Genomic DNA, 24233 nt, shown 5'->3' with positions numbered 1-24233 from the left:
CAAAGACCCTCAAGGACCCCAAAAAACCCTCCAGGACCCCCCAAAAGACACTCAGGGACCCCAACAAGTCACTCAGAGACCCCAAAAGACATTCAGGGACCCCCAAAGACACTCAGGGCCCCCAAAACCCACCCAGGACCCCTAAAAGACACTCAAAGACCCCAAAAACCCACCCAGGACCGCACAAAACCCCCCCAGAGCCCCAAAAGCCCCTCAGGGACCCCCCAAACCTCCCCCCCCCCCCAAGGCCCTCACGGAACCCCAAACCCGCCGTTTTACCCCCTCAAACCCACTTTTCCCCTCCCAGACCCCCGTAAACCCCCCCGGGCTCCCTTTAACCCCCTCTCCCCGCCCCTTCCCCGCCGCTCCCGCCCGTTTTCGACCCCATTTTCCCCCGATTTTACCCCAAATTCTTCCTCCCCCCCTCGGCTCCCCTCACTGTTTTCCCGCCGCGCCGCGTGGCCACGCCCCCTGGCGCCAGCCAATGGGAGAGAGGGGTGATGTAAGAGCCGGCCAATGGGAAGCGAGCAGGGGCGGGACAACAGGGGGAGCGGCAACGGTTTTACATCGGACCAATGGGAGCTCGGGGCGCGGGATGATCTGACCAATAGGGATCGGGGGGTGGGACTAAGCGCTGCCGATTCGGCCCGGTTCGTCCCAGTCGCCCCCAACCTCTTCCCAGTCCCTCCCAGTTTGTCCCAGTCCCCTCGAAGTGCCCTTCCAGTGGCTCCCAGTACAGTCTCTGGGGTTCGGGAGGGGTAGTAAGATCCCCTTTCCCCGGGGTCGGTCCGCCGGGCCGGAAGAGGCGCTGCGGCGGGAAAGAAAATGGCGGACCGCGCGGGGCATCATGGGAGTTGTAGTCACCTCACGAGCTCGCAGCCGCCGCGCCTGCGCAAAGCAGCGAGACGCTGTGCGCGTGCGCCGACGTCACATGACCAAGCGCACCCAATCAGAGCGCGGTCACGGCCTTTGCCCCGCCTTCGCGCGGGGCGCCACGGGAGTTGTAGTCCTCGAGGCGGGTCATGGCTGCCCAGTGCCATCCCAGTATCTCTTCCAGCGCCCTCGGTTCCCTCCCAGTGCTCCCAGTTCCCCCCTCCGGTGCTCCCAGTTCCATCCCAGCTCACTCCCAGTGCCGTCCAGGTTCCCTTCTAGTTCTCTCTCAGCCCCCCCCCAGTGCTCCCAGTTCCCTCCCAGTGCTCCCAGTTCCCCCTCCCAGTGCTCTCAGTTCCCTTCCAGTGCTTCCAGTTAATTCCCAGTGCTCCCAGTATATCCCAGTTCACTCCCAGTTTCCCCCCAGTGCTCCCAGTTTACTCCCAGTTTACTCCCAGTTCCCCCCCTGTGCTGCCAGTTCCACCCCAGTGCTCCCAGTTCTCTCCCAGTGCTTTCAGTCCCCTCCCAGTGCTCCCAGTTCCCTCTCAGCTCACTCTCAGTCCCCCCCCCAGTGCTCCCAGTTCACTCCAGTGCTCCCAGTTCCTTCACAGTGCTCCCAGTATATTCCAGGTTACTTCCAGTTCCCCCCAGTGCTTCCAGTTCCATCCCAGTGCTCCCCGTTCTCCTCCCAGTTCACTCCCAGTTCCTTCCCAGTATTACTCCCATTTCCTTCCCAGTGCTCCCAGTTCCCTCTCAGTGCTCCCAGTTCCCTCCCAGTGCTCCCAGTTCCCTCCCAGTACTCCCTGTTCCTTCCCAGTGCTCCCAGTTCCCTCCCAATGCTCCCAGTTCCCCCTAGTGCCTCCCAGTCCCTCCCAGTTTATCCCAGTGCTTCTAGTTCCCTCCCAGCGCCTCCCAGTGCCTTCCAGTTTATCCCAGTGCCTCCCAGTGCCTCCCAGTGCTCCCAGTTCCATCTCAGTTCACTCCCAGTTACCCCCAGTTTCTCCCAGTGCCTCCCAGTTTCTCCCAGTGCTCCCAGTACAGTCTCTGGGGCATTAAGATCCCCTTTCCCCGGGGTCGGTCCGCCGGGCCGGCAGGGGGCGCTGCGGCGGAAAGAAAATGGCGGATCGCGCGAGGCCTCATGGGAGTCGCAGTTCCCTGACGAGGACTCCGCCGTTGCGCCTGCGCAGTGCAGCCGGGGCGGTGGGAAAGCCGCGCCTGCGCCCCCCGCGCGCGGGGCATCACGGGAATTGTAGTCCTGGCAAAGGGAAATGGCGGCTCTTTGCTTCCCTCCGCCCCTGGATCCCAAATCCCAGTGCTCCCAGTTCCCTCCCAGTTCTCTCCCAGTTCTCTCCCACTGCTCCCAGTTCCGTCCCAGTTACCCCCGGCAGTGCTGCCAGTTCCCTCCCAGTTCCATCACAGTTCCCTCCCAATGCTCCCAGTTCCATTCCAGTATCTCTCCCAGTGCACCCAGTTCCCTCCCAGTGCTCTCAGGTCTCTCCCAGTTCCATCCCAGTATCTCTCCCAGTGCTCCCAGTTCTCTCCGAGTTCACTCTCAGTTCCCCCAAGTTCTCCCAGTTCCATCCCAGTGCTCCCAGCTCCATCCCAGTTCACTCCCACTCCTCTCCCAGTGCTTCCAGTCCCTCCCAGTGCTCCCAGTTCTATCCCAGTATCTCTCCCATTGCTCCCAGTTCACTCCCAGTATCACTCTCAATTCCCTCCCAGTGCTCCCAGTTCTATCCCAGTATCTCTCCCAGTTCCCTCCCAACGCTCCCAGTTCCCTCCCAGTGCACTCAGTTCACTCCCAGTTCACTCTCAGTCCCCCCCCCAGCACTCCCAGTTCCCCCCAGTGCTTCCAGTTCCCTCCCAGTTCCCTCCCATTTCCCCCCCCCCAGTGCTCCCAGTTTCATCCCAGTGCTTCCAGGTTCCTCCCAGTTCACTCCCAGTTCCATCCCCAGTGCTCCCAGTTCCCCCCCAGCACTCCCAGTTTCATCCCAGTGCTTCCAGTTCCCCTCCACTTCCATCCCAGTTCCTTCCAAATGCTCCCAGTTCCTTCCAAGTGCTCCCAGTTCATTCCCAGCGCTTTCAGTTCCCTCCCAGTGCTCTCAGGTCTCTCCCAGTGCTCCCAGTTCCATCCCAGTATCTCTCCCAGTGCCCTCAGTTCACTCCCAGTTCACTCTCAGTTCCCCCCAAGTTCCCCCAGTTCCCTCCCAGTGCTCCCAGTTCCATCCCAATTCACTCCCACTCCCCTCCCAGTGCTCCCAGTTCCATCCCAATTCACTCCCACTCCCCTCCCAGTGCTCCCAGTTCATTCCCAGTGCTCCCAGTTCCTTCCCAGTGCTCCCAGTTCCCTCCCAGTGCTTCCAGTTCCCTCCCAGTGCTCCCAGTTCCATCCCAGTATCTCTCCCAGTGCTCCCAGTTCACTCCCAGTATCACTCCCAGTTCAATTCCTCCAAACAAACCCCAAACTGTACAAGATAATCTTTGCTGTGTGTCCTGCCCCCTTTTTTTTTTTTTTTTTTAAGTGAGATAAAAAGCACTTCTACAATTTCTTACTAAAAAAACCTTCATGGATAAGAAGCAGTATAAACACAGCATAATGCAAGATGCATGGATCAGTGTTGTGGAACAACTCAGCAGTGCCCCTGGCACCTGCTTGGGTACAGAAATAACCCAGAAGTGAAGACTAAATGCAGCCACAGCAGCAGCAGCTGCAACCTGCAGAATTCCCTCTCTTGAGAAAACCTATTTTTATAAATTATTCCTGTTCTTAAATACAAAGAATAGAAAAAAAACCCCCTATTATCAAGACCTGTAGAGGCCATTTAGCCCCCCTGTGCTCTCCCCACTCTCTCAAGGCTGGACTGTTTGTTAAGCTGTGTTTCAACACCCACATGTCCTCAAACTGGTTGTGGAGGGGGCAAGGAGAAGGAGATTTTTTAATTCTCTCACCTTTCCTGTCTGCAAATAACTATAATAAATAGCAAGCTAGAGCCCAGGGAAAACTGCTGCCAGTTAAATGCTCTCAGGATACAGTTTATCACAGCTGCCAGTTCCAGTCTAGGATAATCTTTATTCCACTCCAAGGGAGTGTCATCTCTCCCACTAGACACGGGGAGCAAACACACACGTGGGGCCTCACGGCACATGAAGCTGATGCTGGACTGGGATCTTTGCCTACCAGAAAATACTAAAAGTCCCAAGAGGAGCAGAGTTAGCAGCAGCTCTACCATGGCATCAGCCAGTTTTAGTAACTTCAAAACCCACCTGGAGCCAAGGAATCGGAGTCACACCAGACACTCCTCTTTTATCTCTGCAAGGTTAACACTTAGTCCCAAAACAGCCACCTTGGTTTGTTTTACACATTCCCCATGAAAGCTCACTTTCCCTTGCTCTGGGGCTACTGCAATGTCCTTTAGGACAAGCAAATGCAGTTGAAGAGACACTTGTTCCTCCTGGAGCTGATCAGCACGACAGGATCACCATAAAGAGGTCACACAACAATTTACAGATCCACTCACTTTTAAAGACTGAAAAGCTTGGCCTCAGAGGAATTATGCCTGTCTGACAGATCCCAAGCAAACAGCATTACTTTTAGAAGGAAACAAGCCATACAAGGACACTGTGACAGGAAAGAAAAGCAGTGTAATGAATTAGGCAATGCTTGAGATGGAGCCAACCTCAGAAGAGTCATCCTGAAGACTTCAAAAGAAGTGGCTGGGCTGCCAGACAAGGCAGTGCCATTGCACTGAGCCTTCAGAGCAGATCAAGTGCTGAAGTTCCACCAGGGTTCACCATTATTCCCTCAGCATCAGCAGTTGCCTCGGGATGCTCGTCCGCAGCGCCACGTCACCTTTTGCTGTGTCAAACACCAGGCCAGGAACTGCATCCAGCAAGAAATCTCCCCAAGAGCTGATGGACAGGAAGAAACAACAACAAAAAAAAAAGTTCCTGAAATAGCTGCACTGAAATAAAACAGGCATCACAACTTGAGAAGGGCTTGAGAAGGGTCCAGTTTCTTCTGCTTCCAGGTGCTTGCCATTTATCAGTGACTGCAGCTGAAGGGATTGATGAGTTCCTCCTGGGGTCTTTATCATCCAGCCACAGGCACATAGAGCCCCACTGCAGACAGTGAAGTGTGGGGGGTTGGTTTTGTCACTCCATGTGCTTTTGAGACATTTCTATTGAAGGAGGAAACGTACCCAGGGTTATCAAATCCAACAGGGCATCAGTTTTCAGCTTGACTAGAAACTTAATTAAGACCCCAAAACCAAGATGCCTGCAGGGATTTTAATGACACCTGACAGGCAGTTTGTAGGTGTCTAGTTTGCATTAAATCCCCATTCTTAGCCTACATACTTAACCAAAAACACTGGCTTTGATCCCTGTGCTTCTGTTCCCCACTTGTACCAATAAACCAGAGGAGGAGAGGGAGGATCCTACTCCTGCCTGCACCTTCTGTGCCCAGCTTGAGTCGACCTGGGCAGGAAGAGGCTCACGCCAAAGTGCTGCCCTGTCCATGGGGGACCTTCTTCCCTCCCACACCCTGAGGCTGATTTAATGGACAAACATCCAGGGCTGCCAGCAGAACTCCCACCCACCCAGGGCAGGCAGCAGGGCAGGGCCTGTCCTCCAACATACACCTCACCCTCTGCTCTTGTTCTCCCTCAGCACTCCTGGCTGTCAGCTCTGATCTCTAGACACTACTTTAGTTTAGGAAAAAGAAAAAGTGCCACTTTTTGTACTCTCAATATTTTTTTTATCATCTCCACTCAAGTGTTCCACTGTCTGCTGCACAGTGGGAGGGAAGAACTCTGGCCAGTGAAAGGAATTAGACATCTACTCCTCACTACTTCCCTTCTTTTGCCCCCAGAGTCTCCATCTGCCAGCAACTGTCTCCAGCTACTCACTGCTTTTCCAAACTGCCCTGCTTATCCCACATGTGCACACTTCTCTCCTGCTGGGATCTGGCCCAGACAAACCTGAAAATACCTGGAAGTGCCGCCTCCACCAGCACTTCCTCCACAGCTGCTTTCAAGGATTTCTCTTCAATTTGCCAAGGAAATGCTTCCAGATCATACTTCCATCTACAAGTCAGAACAGCAGCCTGCACCAGGACTCCTGCTTGTTTTCCCTGCACTTGCTGACAGGAGGTGCAGAGGCAGGATGTCAGCACTTCATTACCAACAGCCTTAACGGGGCATGACTCCACTTTTTAACCTTGGAAGAAGAGCAGCTTTTCCTTTCCCTCTCCTGTTTTTTTGGGTTAGTTGTTTTTTACCTTCTGAAGAAAAGAACACATGTGTAAATTGAAATAATCTGAACCCAACTTTTAAGAAGACTGACACCTTTGAGCAGCTTCCTCTTAACCCTCTCTCCATGTTGGAGGAGTGGCCAGATGAAGAGTTACCAGCCCATCCTGGCTTCCAGAATGGCACAGCTGGTGGTTAGAGATTCATCTCACAGTTATCTAGAATATGCCCAAACTTGTTCTGCCCTTCCTAATTCCTAACTCAGACCAATGGCTCCAAACCCAGCATCTGGGAGGCTGATCAGGTTGGCAAGAACATTTCCCTGTGTGATAACAGTGTGGGCACAAGGACTGGGAGTGTGTCATAAGAAATCTGACTTGCATACATGGGGTAGGAGACAAAAAAAAACACAGATAAGCAGAAAATGTTTGCAAGGAAGAATTGGCAGCAAATCTGTCAGAAGATTAGTGCAGGTGACTATCAAATACAGGAGAAAACATGATGAAAGGAGTAACTCATGACTCTTTATCTGAGCTATGAAATGAACAGTGACTTCAGCCACTGATGAGAGATTTGTTTAAATATAGAAGTGAGTTTGCAGTTGTAGCATTTTCCACATTAAAGCCTACAGCTGGTAAATAATAAAATAAGCAATTAAAAAGCAATCAAGCTTGCTGCATGAAAACCTCTCAAACAGGCTGCTTCAAACAACAACAGTCTTCTTGCTCCCCTCCTTCCCCCAAGCCCCAAAACTTCACCACATCTCAGGTCTGCACTACTCACACACATCACTGGCAGAGGAAAGCCACACAAAACAAAAGATAAAGAATAATTACTTGTTTTGGTAGGTACTGATGGTCACGTGTGTGGAATGGGAGGTCCCAAGAGGAGTGTCAGCTTGGTGGATGGTCCCTCTTGGGAAGTACAGGAAGTCACCTGGCTGCAAGAAAATTGATATATTTAGGGCACCAGGTCAAACCTTACTGCAGTCAGAGAAAATACTCTCTGAGCAGACAGTCTGACAATATATATCCTTTAGAATCACAAAATGGAGCAGCCCTGCAATGTACACTTGAATAACATAAAGAACACTAAGCCAGAAGTTCAGAACCTTAAACTTTCCAACCTGCTGTCAATATTTGCTGAAAACGTGAAACAAGCTTTTTAACATCACAGAACACACAGACTCCCACTGAGCTGCAGGAAGAGGACAAAGAAGCAGCTGAGATGGACCTGCTGGCAACACAGTGGGCTGGCAGAGGAGCAGTGAAATGGGGATTTGGTCAGATCACATCAAAAGAAAAGGCTAGTATTCCACGAGAAAAGCCAAATACTCTATAAAAATGGTAATCTGTTACAATACTGTTGTCTGAGATTTTCAGTTAAAGCACTTAAAAAACAGGTACGACCTTCCTCCTCCTCCTCCCTATCTTTCTTCTCACCTATGTAAATTAAAACTCCACACTGAAAAAAAACTAGATAAGGAAAGTCAAGGCAAGAAAGGTGTAAAGCACATAAAATTGCCTCCAAGAAGGAAATCAAAGTTTACTTATGGCTTGTCCTGTAAACACCTATAGAGTTGGACAGCACAGTCAAAGAAAACTGCCTTCCTTACCAGAGTGGGGACTACACCAACCAAGAGTATTCTGAATTCTCTTCATTTGAAAGATGGAGAAAGGAAATATTCTAGAAAGATGTTTAGGGAGGAAATAGAGTCAAACAACAGCATCCCTCTCAGAGGCAGCCACAAAGAGACAACCAAACTTTGACACCAGCCACCCAGAAGAAATGGGTCACAGGAAGGGAACAACAGCAAACAGAAGAAAAATAAATTAAAAACTTGGATAACTTTTAAGCCCATCATTATTCCATAAAAATGAAAGGCACTGAAGTCTGGTCCAAAATATTCCAGAAATGAAAAAGGGAGCTGTAATTTACTAGACTTTGCATCACCCAGTACACGATGACGATTGAATATTCCCCTCTGTCAAACAACACAGCTCATGATGTCAGCATCCCATCCAATGGGTCACACTATTCCTAAAACACCTACACCATCCAACATGTCACACTATTCCTAAAACACCTACGCCCAAATGCAGCTCTGCACACTGAGAAGAGCAGAGAGAGGCTCCATAACAGGCCAAAAGGCAGAGAAACTCCTGAGGATTCCAACATGGAGCAGCACCACCAGCTGGACAAGTAACACTTCAAAAGCAGGTCAAACAGAACAGGACAAGCACCAGATTCCCTGCTGACACTCAGTAATCTTCATGAAATGTTCCTTTTATTCCAAAAATCAACCACCAACCAAACACTTGAATTTCACGTTTGGAAAAAGGAAGAGCAATTAATACAGCAAGTTTATATGGGGTTTGGTTCATGCTTTTCTTTATCAGCCAAGGATAAATATTTAAATCTCATTCACCAGAACAGTGACAATGTTCAGTGCAGCAGTAAGTCTCAGTGCACAGAAGGATTAGCCTGAGGGATTACAGGCAGCATGTAAAAGCATAAAAATGTTTTATAACCATACACAAACCCAGTGTTTTTTCTGCACACAACTCCACAAACATGACCTAGGAGTCAGGGTGCCCAACCTGGAGAGTACTAGTCAATTTACAGAAATAACTGGGGGTTTTGGCCCATTATTTAAATACTAGAAGCAAAGGATACCTTTAAAAAAGGATACAGACAACTATCACCCAAATTTCTCGTGCTCGCAGTGTGCAAACCCTCCCCTCAGTTTCACAGCCACAATCACTGTCTGCAAGAAATGGACCACTTTTAACTTTTCTGGCAATCACAGCCCAGACCACCTAAAGCAGTGAAATTCTCATACCTTTAATATGAACTCACGTGTGGGATTCCCAATCCTATCTTCTGATTCCACATCATATTCCCGAGCTAAAGGCACCCTTGGTTTATAGAGCCGCCAGTGTTTCTCGCCTTCCAGCTGAAGGATAAACACCTGCAAAAGACCATAAATCCAAATCCATAAGGAAGTAATTCCTTTCACATTAATTTTTAGATAGCTACAATTCAGAGAAATTTAAATTTGAACTAATTTTTTTGTCTCTGTTTAGAGACAACAGACAGAGGAGTTGTGAAGTGGGATCTGCTTTATCCTAAGGCAGGCATTTGGAAATCCCTGTTTCTCTCCAGTCACTTAAGTAAGTGCTAGAGAACTAACCCAAAAGGAACATCTGCCACACAAATAGCCAAAATTTCAGGTGAAAGAGGCTTATCCCCAACAGAGCATCAGAAACCTCCTTAGGGTGCCCAATGGGGGTAGATGGCATGAGTTAGAAATGCTGGATGTGAGGCTGCTGAATAACAAGCATAAGGAAAATGAAACTCCAGGTGTATTGAATGGAAATGAAAATATTAAAAAGCAAAATATACCTATAAGGATTGGATTTTTTGATTTGGTTTAAGTGGGATAGTCCAATTTTTTCTTTATAACGCAGTGTATATTTGTATGTTTCTTTTAGAAGCTGATTTAAAATGCATTTGGACCACAGGAATTCATCATATCAGTAACTTCTTAAAAACAGCAGGGCCAACAAGCACAACCAGTCTGCTGTTACAGTCCAGCTGGAGAAAGAGCAAGTACTTAGTAAAGGAAAAAGGACTTGTAAATTCTTGGGGCCTGAATGAAGTGAAAATGAAAAAACAGGTGCTAGAAAGCTTCTGCAGCTGTGAAAACAAACTTCTCTTTTTATCTAAGGGAAATACCAGGTCTGGAAAACCCAGTTTACATGCTATTATGATTAGATATTACTATTAGTAAATTTTCAGCAAAAATATGTAAGAAAAAAGACTACAAGGAAACACAAATAAAAAACCCCAGCATTTTCCTATAATGTTTAGTGGGGGGAGGGTTAGAAGCACACACACAACAGCAAACACTGCCATCAGCAAAAGCCCATGCACAATTTCACAGGCAAGGTTGTGCTGTCCTACCTCAACATCATCATAGTGAGGAGGAAGGCCCTGGGATCCCTGGGGAGTGATGTAAACATTGGTCCCTACCAGAGACCCAAAGTAGCACTCCAGCTTCTCCTGAATCTTCCACAGCTCCTCCTGTAAAAAAAAAGATGCTGTTACTTGCTGAAGAGCTCAGCCAAGCCCAGCCCACCTCCTCCCCATGGCTTGGGAAGAATGATCACATCAGGGACACAGAGGCTGGGAAGGAAGGTGCTCTGGACCAGTGTTTCTCCTGAAGGAGAGCACTGGAGATGCAAAGGGGATCTGCCATGAGAGTCATTGCTAAGCCAAAAAGTCTGGTGCCCCAACCTGGGTTTGTTCTCTTCCCTGTGCCATCTTTAGGCTGCACAACCAGACAGACAAGGCTGAACAGAGGAAAATAATCCCACAAACAGCAAAACACCATAAGACAAGAAGCACATGCAGGACCTGCATTCTCTCACCAGAGAGAACATACAAAGGTTAGAGACCTTTCACCAGTTACTCCAATCATTTGGGAATATTCAAAACCAAACTTGACTCATCCACACCCCACATGTGACACACAAGGCACCGAAGGGAAACAGCAGAACGTGCCAAGTACCAGATCCACACAAGTGCAGCTTGGCCATTAAAGCTGACAGCAGCCAGGAACACTATACCTGGGACTCAGCTTGTATTTGGGATCTTATTTGGGTCCACCTCACAATTCAATTGTGTTGACACCTTCAAGACTACCTGAATCAAAGCACCTCCAAGAATCCAAGTCCTTTACACAACTGTGCAGCACCACTGTCTCGTTCTCAAACTCAAGGACTGAGAACACTCAGCTAAAATGGGCTGGTACCTTTCCATGGTGCAATTCACTGGCAAGAACACTGGAAATATTTCACATGGTTTCACACCTTACCCTCCATTAAAGGGAAGTGGCTCAAAAGCCACAAAGTTTGCACAAGGAAACAGTGGGGCAGAAGGGATAATTTAAGCACAGATGCCTAATCATCAATTTTGTGCATTTGTTTTTGTTTCCAAACTTTTATGTGACAGAGCAAAATTTTAAAAAGAATATATTATTACACATATTATAGCATGAATCAGATTTTGTTCTTACTGCAGAGCAGTGAAACATGATGGACAGTGCAAAAGTATAAACTGTGTTTTAATACAGCTCATGTAAAGATTTCAGCAGGTCATCAATGTCAACCACTTCCCCTGGGGACAGAGATGAAGCCATGTCTAGTGCAACTCAAGCAAAACACACCACATTATTAAGCCAGCATCAATTATATCCAGTGAAACAATCCCACCTTAAATCTCTGAGGCTGATGAAACTGTATTCTTGCCTTTTTCTGGTCAGAATCCTTCTTCAGCTGCATGTAATTCACTTTGCCTTCTTTATTTAAAACCTTCTTCTTTCCATTCACACACTGCAGATATTCACATCTCGCCCATAGTACAGGCCCTGGCTGCACAGCTCCTTCAAGTCTGACAGCTGGAACAGGGACAGGCAGTAAGCAGCCACCAGGGGATCATTGCTCTGGATGAGCAGTGGCTTTTGCTCCCAGTACTCCTTGAAAAACACCTCTTCTTTGATGGGGGAGATCAAGCTCCCGAAGAGGCTGTCTGGGTTCTCAAAACTCAGGACTGAGGGAGAACAAGCTGCTTCCAGCTTTGCTCGTTTACACTGTGCCTGTGTTTCTTTTCCCATTTCAGCATGCTTCCCTCCTTTCTTGGGCATGGTTCCTGTTCAAGAGGAGAGAGGACCAAAACAATCAACCAGCAACACAACCTCAAGAGCTCACGGGCCCAGAGCAACAACTCTTACCCTACCCAGTGGGATATCAGAGTATCCCGGGAACAGCTCTGGTTTCAGAGCCTCACTATTTGCTCCAAAGCATTAACACTTTACAGAAGACAGGGAACATTGTTAGGCCTTCCTGTTGATGCTCTGGAATTACTACATTTACAAGTTTAAAACTTGTAAAATTGACCAGTTTAAGAACTAAAAGGCCAAGATTCTGCTTTCAGTCTTGTCGAGCTGTCAAACTTTGTTTATGTAGAACAAAAAGAATTCTTTCATACAAGCACAGACATTTCATTTTAAAGCTGGAAGTCATTTACTTGGTTTTTCCCAGGCAGATAGTATGATTGTGTACCATTATGCCAAAATAAAGAAGTAGATCTACAAATGGTTTGGCTGCCAAATTCTCAGGAAAGTTAAGGGGAAAATCAAGTAACGGTAGGTAACTGTGCAAGTCTGGAAAGCCAACACCTGAGAAGTTTGAACGTGCTGATGCCATAATTTCTAAGTAAAAATGACAGCTCTACTCCCTACACCCATTTGATAGGAAATGCTATCAATTTGTTGAGATACTTTTATTTACACAGATCCCGTATTTTGAAACTTAAACTCCAGTTCTGGTATTTACATGCAGCACTAAGTTCTTCTGTGCAGCAGGACACCCTTGCTGGCCCACTAACTCCTGGGCAGTGTTTCATCAGCAGCTCCTGCACAGCCTGTCCCTCAACAGTAACCGAGGGTCACCTCAGCCCTGCAGGAGGGAATTCACATCACCTCCTTCCTGAGAGAATGAACATTCCCAACTGCAGCATGAGGCAAGGGAACGCGTAAAAAATTAAAGACTGCAAATCAGTCCCTGACTGACAGCAAGATCTGAAGATGCTGCTGAAGGCACCAAGATCTAAAGCTGACATCCCCAAATGACAGCAACACAAATGCAACCAAGCCTGGATTAACAGTTTTGAATTCCAGACCTAAATCCATTGTACCAACCTCTCAGCTCATTCACACTGATTTAAAGAAGTTACATTCAGATATTTACTATTCATAGAACGCAGCTTCATTTACAACACGTGCTGTTCTGTAGCGTTCTGCTGGTTATTACAGCTGTTCCAAGCCCCCTGCCATGGGCAGGGATACCTTCCACAAGATCTAGTTGCTCAAAACCCCATCCAACAGGATCCAACCAGGCCTTGAGCACTGCCAGGGATGGGGCATCCACAGCTTCTCGGGGCAACCTGAGCCAATGCCTCACCACCCTCCAGCAGAAAAAAATTCTCCCTTACATTTAGTCTAAACCTAAACCGTTCAGCTTAAACCCATTGCCCCTTGTCCTGCAGCTACAGGCCCTCATAAAAAGTCCCTCTCCATCTTTCTTGCACCACTTAAGTCCTGACAGGCTGCAAGGAGGTCTCCACAGAGACTTCTCCAGATTGAGCCATCCCAACTCTCCCAGCCTGTCTCCGCAGCTGCTCCATCCCTCTCATCATCTTCCTGGCCTTCCCTGGACTTGATCCAACAGGTCTGTGCCCTTCTCACGCTGGGAGCTCCAGAGCTGGATGCAGCGCTCCAGGTGGAGAATCACCAGAGCGCGGCAGAGGGGCAGAACCCCCTCCCTCACCCACGGCCCGCTGAATGGGATGCAGGATACGCCCGGATTTCTGGGCTGGGAGCTCAGCGCCAGCTCAGCCCCAACTTTCCACCCACCAGCACCCCCAATTCCTTCCGTGCCGGGCTGGAGGACAAACCCCAGCGCAGAACCCCACACGGGAGCAGCTGCTCCCCGCCAGGGCTGTTCCCTCCCACACCACGGCAGCTCCCTGGGAAGCGGCGGGAATAGCGCCGGGCACAGCGGGAATCCCGCCTGGCACAGCGGGAATACCGCCGGGCACAGCGGGAACAGCGCCGGGCACAGCGGGAATAGCGCCGGGCACAGCGGGAATAGCGCCGGGCACAGCGGGAATACCGCCGGGCACAGCGGGAATACCGCCGGGCACAGCGGGAATAGCGCCGGGCACAGCGGGAACAGCGCCGGGCACAGCGGGAATACCGCCGGGCACAGCGGGAATAGTGCCGGGCACAGCGGGAATACCGCCGGACACAGCGGCTCCGAGGACACGCGGTGTCCCCGCTCCCCCCTCCCGGCTCCCGCCGCCTCCATCCAGCCCCTTCCCGTCCCGCGGCCCCGCACTCACCCGGGCAGGAGGGAGGATCGCGTGGGATCGGGGCGGGCCGGGATGGATCGGGGCGGGCAGGGGAGGCGAGGCCAGGCAGGATGTGCCGGCTGGAAGCGGGAGGCGGTCCTGCCGCGCTGGGAGTCACGGGAGGAGCCGCTTCCGGGCGGCCAGTAGGAAATCCGGCGGCATTCCAGTGTCATTCCAGTGTGTATTCCAGTAGGAACGCAGCAGCACTAAGGTTAATCAATCTGCTTCATACAACGGTGCCTGGGCTTCAGCTGCGTTATTTATTTTTTTTTTCCTGGACCAAAAATCTTCTTCTAGAGTCTCCCTGAGTCTCCCTCAAAGAAAACTTTGGAATCCTCACCGAGCACGTGAAAACTTCCAGAAATATTTTTAGATGCCTGTTAATGGTTTGGTTTACGTTGGCTAATGATGTCAGAAACAAAAGAAAATGTTAGGTAGGCTTTGCTGAAGCTTTGTTCTTGTGTACTGGCTTGAAGGATACGAAGCAGAACTAGCAGAAATAAAAAAGGTGGATTTTGGAAACCTCAGCAGCCTTACAGTGCACGGCTGATGTTGGTACAAAGTTACACTGCCATAAGTGTAACTAGAAGGACCTTTCAATGGCAGGTAAGAGAGGGGACTGTGTCCTGTCAACAACTTAAGGAGGGAGAATAACAGAGCTTTGCACGTCTCCAACACCAGTTCAAATCCTTCCCTTTACGGAAAGTGCTTTTCAGTCTTGTTCCTCCTCACAGTGTGGTTGTTACACAGTCATAACTTCTGCTTCCCTGGCACTAGCTGGATCCTTTGGAACAAATGTTGTGATTCCAGTGGGTTCTGCATTCATAGATGCATCCAGCAAATTCCTGTGTGCTGAGCAGAGAAAGTGGCAAAGTATAATATATAGAAAAGGGGGATGGAGGAGAGAAAAAGGCAAACGCTGCTCATACTGTTCAGTCCTTGTTCCTTTACCACCTGGACCGCTCTGTCGCCAGCTGACCAAAATATCCTGGTCACTTGAACATGAAATAAGGATTAATCAGCATGTGGCTGGGTTACCAGCAGAGAGATTTTCCAGGGGTGAACCTACAGCTGTCCTAATTGTAGAAATGTGTACAAATTAGATAAAAAAATTTAAGTTTCTCTAGAAAGCTTTTTTTTTCATAGGCCTGTGAGCTTCAAAGAAAAAGAAGACAATCTCCACTTTTTAATTCTGAGTTCATCACTACATCCCTCAACATCCAGGACATTTTGCAAAATTTATTAAACTTCAAATATTTTAATGTAAATGCTCACCAATAGTTGGGATATTCAAAGTGAAAAATAGGTCACTGTCATGAAATGAGAATTAGCAAGCTTTGAAGAAGGAAATAGTTCTCCAGACTTAAAAGGTTGCATCACCTAAATTAACACTCACAGGATGTTTTCTCATTACAGATGGGCGTACCAGCAGATGCTAAAAATAGAGAGGCCACATCCTGCACCTCAGCCGGTCACAGACACCCTTAAAAGATGTTATTTCTGTTCCAAAAATCCACAAAGTACCTCAGCCTAACTGCCTGAACACCATCAGGGTGAATACTCAAACAAATACACATTTACATAATGGCTGTGGTGTTTTTAATTTGCTGTGGGACATAAACCCCACACATCTGACCGGTGGTGCTGGACAAGATCGTCCAGTGACGAAGGCAAGTGCTTCCAACTCCAGGGCTGTCTCTTGAGCCGCCTCTAGAGTGGAATATCAGGGAATATCTCCGCATCTCTGTTCCGTCCTGCGATAGCCTCCATCCCTTCCCCAAGCTCTGGCAGTCCTGGTGGACTGCAGGCAGATTAGACTCTGCCTGAGGGACAAAATCCAGCCTATACGGCAAGGACTTCAAGTATTTCAGTTTTGAGCCAGTAGGGCGCTGCAGTACTGTTGTGTAAACACTAAATAAGGAGAAGGGGAAGGAAGAAAATAGAAACTTTTTTTTTTTGGTTGCAAATAGGTTTTTTTCACGTGGGTTTAGGGTGGATATTTGGGAAAGGTTCTTCCCTCCGAGGGTGGTTGGCACTGGACCAGGCTCCCCAGGGCAGTGGTCACAGCACCAAGGCTGGCAGAGTTCAGGCACACGGTGTGACTCTTGGGGTCGGTGCTGTGCCGAGCAAAGGCTTGGACTCGACGCTCCTCGTGGGTCCCTTCCACCTCAGCACGTTCTGTGATGGTGCGATGAGTTCCCTCTCTTTCAACACTTTTGTTCTTTTCAGGGCTCCTCGCTGCCCGGGGCCCGAAGCCCGCCTTCCGCGCGCCTGCTTCCCTGCCCGTTGTGGCGGCCGCAGCCAGGCGCTGAGTGCCCGCTCCCGGGCGGGCACGGCCGCTCGCTCCAGGAGTGGGGGGGCAGCGCCGGCGCCCCGAGGATTCCCGGGATTCCCTCGCCGGTTTCCAGGCAACGCTCCCCGCGCGCTCCTCGCTCCAGGGCCGAACGTGCGCAGCCAATGGGAGGCGGCGGAGTGGGCGGGGCGAGGCGGGGATTGGGCGGGGCGGGGGCGGGGCCGAGAGGGGCGGTTGGTGGGGTTTGGGTGGGAGCGGGCGGGGCCGGGAGCGGGAGCGCTGCTGCTGAGCGACCCCCGGGCAGCGACCCCCGGGCAGCGACCCCCGGGCAGCGACCCCCGGGCAGCGACCCCCGGGCAGCGACCCCCGGGCAGCGACCCCCGGCGAGTGGTCCCCGGCGAGTGGTCCCCGGTGCGCGGCCCCGGGGGAGGGACCCCCCGTGCGCGGCCCCCCGGCGAGTGGCCGCTGGTGAGCGACCCCCGGTGAGCGACCCCCAGTGACACCCAGTGAGAGACCCGCGGGGAAGAAGCCCCGGTAAGTGACCCCTGCGGAGGGAACCCCAGGGAGGGACCCCCGGTGAATGACCCGCAAGTGACCCCCGGGCAGGGACCCCCGGTGCGCGGCCCCCGGGGGTGTCTGTCCGGGGCTGGGCGCGTTCCTTCCCCGTGCAGAGCCGAGCGGGGCCGTGGCGGGAGCGGGGCCGGAGCGGAGCCGGCCGGGGGGACAGAGGGGAGCCCTGAGCCGCCTTCTGCCGAGGGGGCTGCTGGAAAGGAGCCTGCGCTGGGAGGAGCGGGGGACGTGGCCCGAGGCTGAGGCAGGGGAGCTTCAGGTCAGCTCCTGGAGAAAGGTTTCTCCCTGTGTTTTTCGGGGGGGCTCGGGCACTGCAATGGGTTGCCCGGGCGGAGCCAGCACCCCGGCAGGTGTTTCAGAGGCTCCTGCATCTGGCCATGGCTGACAGGCTTTAGTGGTTTGGGGGTTGCTGGGGCAGTGCTGGGCTGACAGTTGGACTTGATGGAATCATGGAACGTGCTGAGTCCGGAGGGTCCCACCGGCACCGTGGAGTCCAGCTCCTGAGTTTTAGGCACCACTAAAGGAACTGAATCTGCATCGAGCTGTTTGGCTCCAAAAACTCTTCTGCCCCTAGTCTACACTGCCAAGTAAAACAAAACAGACCGTGCAAAATAGAGGCCTGTGTTCCCCCCAAAGGGAAGGCAGGCAGTTACAAACCAGGACAGTAAATCAAAGCTCAGAGCTTACATTCATGGTCCCCACAGTTGTAGGACACATCAAACCAGTCCTCTGTTCATCACCCGTGTAGAACTCTCATCAGGAACCCCAAACTTTCTTGTGTGTACTTGTATAGATATGTATAGATATGTATAGGTAGATAGATATACATAGATAGATATGTATAGGTATATATTTGTGTGTATCTCTGTAAGATTCTGTATCTTTGGATGTGATATTGGCATGCTATTGTTGTGTGGCAACAAGTGGACTTAAAAGGTTACAACACTTTAGGAGATCACCTTTCTGCTTATGGGTCCTATTTTTTAAAGAAGGTATCAAGAAAAGAACTCTTTAGCCAAATATAAGTTAAGACATTAATCAGAGCAAATGTATTGATTTTTATTTCCAATTGTACAACAAGTCATTCAACTATTTGCATACTCCAAAGCTGGGTTGGAAACTTCTCCCTCAGAAATAAGACAAACTGTTTTCCGAGGCTGTTACTGACAGCCATGGCAGAGTTTCCAATAACAACTCCCCATTCTTGAAATGCAAAGCCTGAAAAATGAAACAAGCGTTAACCTGGAATTCTGGTTGCCAGCACTGATCTGGACAGAAGTTATTAGAGAGTGGAGCAAAGCTAGCACCACAAACAACCTTGGGCTCTGCATTCGTTGGTCATGGCAACAAAGTTCTGCTTTTCAACCCATCTGCTAAGGAAACCTTGCCAGAACTGTGAGCTTATAACACTACTTTTCTTAAGAAGTTAGGAGGCCTTAATCCAGTGTACACAGATGAGACCCTGAAATAGGAGAGAGGCCAGTTGCTGATGATCAGTGCAGATGAGGAATCAGCTCTGCTGAGTAGGCTTCAAGCTTTGTGATTTTTACAAGTGGACTATTTCAAATCTGTTGTAGAAGAAACAGTCTTTTCTGTTTTATCAACTTTCCACTTTCAGAATACTGGAGTTTATCCCTCAAATTCAGCCTGTAGTTTCAAAAGACAAAAATCCTTACAGGAAATCTTTCAGCCTCAGTAGCCAATTGCAACATACCCAGGGAAGTTCAGCAACAGCACCATTCATTAAATGAACTGTTCTGGCCCAGCCATCCCAGAGAGATTGAGCTCCAGTGCTAAACCCCATGGAGTGCCAAGTGCCATAAGAGCTGATTTTTGACTTCGCTGAGATGCTCTCTGGTTTCCTTTGGTGTAGCTGGCACATCTGGAGCAAAGGGTCTGGGCAAAAGTACATCCTTAGAAGGGTCCAGTACAAATCATGTGACAAGATTAGCGATTTCTCTAATTGAGGAAGTATATTAGATACAGGAATGTATTTTTCTACCTCCTCTTTCCGCACTGCTGCTGTATTCCTTCATCATGCCCTGTGAGCAGTCCCAGTGTTCTGTGATTGACGCCAGTGCTCAGGCTGCCCCACCAACTGCACCTCAAAGCCAAAGCTTCCAGAGTTTTTTTCCTGATTGAAGGAGCTGCTGTTCCCTTTTTTCTGCCCTGTGCTCCAATGGCCGGTCCCACCTCCTGAAAAACTGAATCTAAATGAAGATCCTTGCCAGAGAAAATGTGCCACCACAGAAAAAACTCTTGCTGCCCAAGAAGTGCCCAGGCTGCCCCAACAACTGCACCTCAAAGCCAAAGGATCCAGCCTTTTTTTCCTGATGGAAAGAGCTGCTGTTCCCTTTTTGATGCCCTACGCTGCAATGACCTGTCCCACCTCCTGAAAAATTGAATCCAACTGAAGATTCCTGCCAGGCAAATGTCTTACCACAGAAAGCTCTTTGCTGCCCAAGAAGTGCCCAGGCTGCCCCAACAACTGCAACTCAAAGCCAAAGGATCCAGCCTTTTTTTCCTGGTGGAAAGAGCTGCTGTTCCCTTTTGGATGCCCTGTGCTGCAGTGGCCGGTCCCACCTTCTGGAAGATTGAATCCAAATAAAGATTCCTACCAGACAAAAGTTGCCAGCACAGAAAACTCTTTCTGCCCAAGAGGTGCCCAGGCTGCCCCAACAACTGAACCTCAAAGTCAAACCTTCCAGATTTTTTTCCTGAGGGAAAGGGCTGCTAATTCCCTTTTTTTTAGCCCACTCCTGAATAGGTCAAAGTAACATCCAAAATAGACTCCAGATAAAGATTCCTGCCAGACAAAAGTTGCCACCACAGAAAGCTCTTTACTGCCCAAGAAGTGCCCAGGCTGCCCCAACAACTGCACCTCAAAGCCAAAGGATCCAGACTTTTTTTCCTGGTGGAAAGAGCTGCTGTTCCCTTTTTGCAGGCCTGCGCTGCAATGGCCGGTCCCACCTCCTGAAAAATTGAATCCACCTGAAGATTCCTGCCAGACAAAAGGTGCTAACACAGAAAACTCTTCCTGCCCAAGAAGTGCCCAGGCTGCCCCAACAACTGCACATCAAAGCCAAAGCTTCCAGACTTTTTTTCCTTAGGAAAAGAGCTGCTGTTCCTTTTTTTCTCCCCTGCGCTGCAATGGCCGGTCCCACATCCTGAAAAATTCAATCCAACTGAAGATTCCTGCCAGACAAAAGGTGCCACCACAGGAAGCTCTTCCTGCCCAAGAAGTTCCCAGCCTGCACGAACTACACCTGAAGCCAAAGCTTCCATCCATTTTTTCCTGGTGGAAGGAGATGCTGTTCCCTTTTTGATGCCCTGCGCTGCAATGGCCGGTCCCACCTCCTGAAAAATTCAATCCAAATGAAGATTCCTGCCAGACAAAAGGTGCCACCACAGAAAGTTCTTGCTGCCAGAGAAGTGCCCAGACTGCCCCAACAACTGCACCTCAAAGCTTCCAGACTTTTTTTCCTGGTGGAAAGAGCTGCTGTTCCATTTTTTCTGCCCTGCGCTGCAATGGCCGGTCCCAACTCCTGAAAACTTCAGTCCAGATGAAGATTCCTTCCAAAGAAAAGGTGCCACCACAGAAGGCTCTTCCTCCCAAGAAGTGCCCAGGCTGCCCCAACAACTGAACCTCAAAGTCAAACCTTCCAGACTATTTTTCCTGAGGGAAAGGGCTGCTAATTCCTTTTTTTTTAGCCCACTCATGAATAGGTCAAAGTAACATCCAAAATAGACTCCAGATAAAGATTCCTGACAGACAAATGTCTTACCACAGAAAGTTCTTGCTGCCCAAGAAGTGCCCAGGCTGCCCCAACAACTGCACCTCAAAGCTTCCAGACTTTTTTTCCTGGTGGAAAGAGCTGCTGTTCCCTTTTTGCAGGCCTGCGCTGCAATGGCCGGTCCCACCTCCTGAAAACTTCAATCCAAATGAAGATTCTTGCCTAATAAAAGGTGCCACCAAAGAAAGCTCTTCCTGCCTAAGAAGTGCCCAGGCTGCCCCAACAACTGCACCTGAAGCCAAAGCTTCCAGACTTTTTTTCCTGGTGGAAAGAGCTGCTAATTGCCTGTTTTTTGGCCCTTTCCTGTATAGGCCAAAGTAACTCCTTAAATAGACTCCAGATGAAGATTCCTGCCGGACAAAAGGTGCCACCACAGCAAGTTCTTGCTGCCAGAGAAGTGCCCAGGCTGCCCCACCAAATGAAGTCAAAGTCAAACCTTCCAGACTATTTTTCCTGAGGGAAAGGGCTGCTAATTCCCTTTTTTTTGGCCCACTCCTGAATAGGTCAAAGGAACACCCAAAATGGACTCCAGATAAAGATTCCTGGCAGACAAAAGGTGCCATCACAGAAAGCTCTTGCTGCCCAAGAAGTTCCCAGGCTGCCCGAACAACTGCACCTCAAAGCCAAAGCTTCCAGACTCTTTTTCCTGGTGGAAAGAGCTGCTGTTCCTTTTTTTCTGCGCTGCGCTGCAATGGCCGGTCCCACCTCCTGAAAAATTGAATCCAACTGAAGATTCCTGACAGACAAAAGGTGCCACCACAGAAAGTTCTTGCTGCCCAAGAAGTGCCCAGGCTACCCCAACAACTCCACATGAATCCAGAGGATCCAGACGTTTTTTCCTGGTGGAAAGAGCTGCTGTTCCCTTTTTTCAGGCCTGCGCTGCAATGGCCGATCTCACTGAAACAGGAGGCCAGGCCCAAAAGAGCTAAGTAAGAAATTTGGGCCTGCTAACAAGCTACCAACATCCAAGATTGATCTGTGTTCGTTCTGTTCTACTTATTGGACCAAAGCTTCAGAGAATAGTACAAGAACTTGTAATAGGACTAGAAGCAATAAATTAGAAATATAAGAGGATAAGGTAGACGTTTGAATAGGAGAAATATGCCGGGAGCCAGGGCTTTTCCCAAGCTTCAGTGAGCAGGTCAAGAACAATGGAAGAGAAGAAAGGTCAGGCTGAAGAAGATGAGTTTACGCCCCCAGACCAACCAAAATTTAGGGCCAAGAGAAGCACCGCCCCAAGCCCCGCCTGAGCTCCAGCTATACTCCACCTATTATTAATATGCATAGATAGATGTTGTAATCACTTGAATATGCATTTAATCACATTTGAAGATCGTATAAAAATGCTGATTTTGTGTGAAGCCTTTGAGCAAGTTTGTCCAACGCGAGCTGCCTTGCTCCCAGCATCGAATAAACAAATACCTTGCTGCTTAAAGATAAAAAAAAAATCTCTGAGCAGTTTCTTGGACCGATTTTTCGGATTCACTTGGCGACCTGCAGCAGCACACCTTCTCCACCCGGCTGCGGAATCCCCCGGAGGACGGGACCCTTGGGCACCCTCGGGTAAGTCTTTCTACCCGAAGGGGCTCCCTTCTTCGGTGGCTTCTTGCGGGGGCTGGACAAGAACACTGCCTGTTGATAAAAGGTATTTGTATCTGGTTTCTGGTTTTGTTTGTTCTGGTTCTGGATACCCGTGAGTCGAGGCGGGACGCCGTCTCGCAGGGGACACGGGAGAGGACGCTCTCCCGGGGGAATATCCCCTCTGGTCTGGTCTGGTCTGGTTTTGTTTGTATTTGGCCCAATATTGTTATTGTGTACCTGATATATCTTGCTTACCTTGAAACATCCAGGAGCACATAGTTAAAGGTATTATCATGCTAAGAGTTGCTATATGAGAGGTAGTGCTGAAGAGTTAACTATAAGCACATCACTTTGGATAAGACCTAGAATTAAGATTTGTCAGTTTTGCAACTGTTAGTTATATGTATGAGCCTTGTGTAACAGATGTAAGGTTTGCCTCCCCGACAGACAAGGTTGGGTAGAACCAGTGTGCATATTGCAGAAAAGAGGGACACTGGAAGCAAGAATGCCCTGAATTAACAGGTGGAAATACAGGCACAGGAGAGGCTGTTGTTGCTTACAGAGTACTGAGTGAAGGGGGGGCCGGCAGGCCAGTGCTAGGGGACCTGCTGGTAAAAATTAAGCTAGGGGAAGAAAAAGAAGAATTAGATTTTCTAATTGATACTGGAGCTACATTTTCTGTTTTGAATTAATACCTAAAAGTGATAAATATGTTTAAGTTGTGGGATCCACTGGCCAATCAGAAAAGCTTTCTTTTGAAACCCCTAAAATTCAAAATTGGAAAACAAATAGGAGTGCATCAGTTTTTGTATTTACCAAATTTATCCAAACTCATATTGGGCAGAGACCTACTAGAAAATCTGGGAGCTGTAATAGAATTCAAACAAGGTAAAATTGAACTTAAGGTAAAGGAAGAACAATTAATAGCAGCTCTGAGTTTAGCAATGAGCTATGTGGAGCCAAACCAGGGTAATTCAGATGTCAATCAAATTTTAGATCAGGTATACCCAGGAGTTTGGGCTTTTGAAACACCAGGAAAGTCAAAAAGAGCAACTCCCATTGAAATAGAATTACAGACAGGAGCAAACCCAGTAGTTAGGAAGCAATATGCACTGAGGCTGGAAGACAGAAGAGGAATTGAGCCAATAATAGACAACTTTTTGAAATTAAGGTTTTGTAGAGTGTGAATCAGATTGCAACACCCCAATTTTACCAGTCAAAAAGACAAATGGAACACATAGGTTGGCTCAGGATTTAAGAGCAGTAAATAAAATAGCTAAAACATACATGCAGCTGTTGCAAACCTGTATACCTTATTAACAATATTAAAAGAAAGTGTAATTTGGTTCACAGTATTAGACTTAAGAGATGCCTTTTTCTGCCTTCCCTTAACACAGGAAAGTCAAAGGATATTTGCCTTCAAGTGGGAAAATCCCACCACAGGAAGGAAAACTCATCTCATTTGGACAGTGTTACCTTAAGGGTTAGAAAATATTCCCACAATTTTGGGAATTAATTAGCTAAAGAATTGGAACAGTGGCAGTCACCACCAGGAAAGGGTGTACTTTTATAATATGTGAATGATCTATTGATTGTTACTGAAAAACAAGAAGAATGTGTTCAATGGACAGTACCAAATATGCCTTTGGCATAGTTCACGCTCATGGAGCAATTTGGAAAAAAGAGGACTTTTAACTCTTCAAGGAAAAGTTGTGGAATATACTGAAGAAACTCTATGATTATTAGAAGCTGTACAACTCCCCTCTCAGGTGGCAATTATGCACTGCCAAGGACACCTGAAAGGTAACACTGTCCTGGAAATAAGAAACAGAAAAGCTGATGCAGAAGCTGAATTAGCTGCTGCAAGAAGTAAAGAACTATCAGTAGCAGCTTTAGTGCTGG

At 48.9% G+C, this 24233-nt stretch overlaps 1 long non-coding RNA gene and 1 pseudogene across 1 annotated transcript in view; both read right to left on the bottom strand.

Annotated features, from left to right (window-relative positions):
• The window catches only part of LOC135405703 (uncharacterized), a 553771-nt gene extending 533307 nt beyond the window's left edge, over positions 1 to 20464 (bottom strand). The window contains exon 1 of the long non-coding RNA XR_010425962.1: positions 20432 to 20464. This is a non-coding gene — a long non-coding RNA (uncharacterized LOC135405703). The remainder of the gene's footprint in view (positions 1 to 20431) is intronic.
• Positions 4665 to 11826, bottom strand: LOC135404614 (ribosomal oxygenase 2-like; annotated as a pseudogene).
• Positions 20465 to 24233: the final 3769 nt, after the last annotated feature.

Source organism: Pseudopipra pipra, chromosome W (genome assembly GCF_036250125.1).
Source record: "Pseudopipra pipra isolate bDixPip1 chromosome W, bDixPip1.hap1, whole genome shotgun sequence".
Lineage (NCBI taxonomy): Eukaryota > Metazoa > Chordata > Aves > Passeriformes > Pipridae > Pseudopipra > Pseudopipra pipra.
Note: the sequence above shows the minus strand (reverse complement) of the source record. Positions and strands in the feature narration are given on the sequence as shown.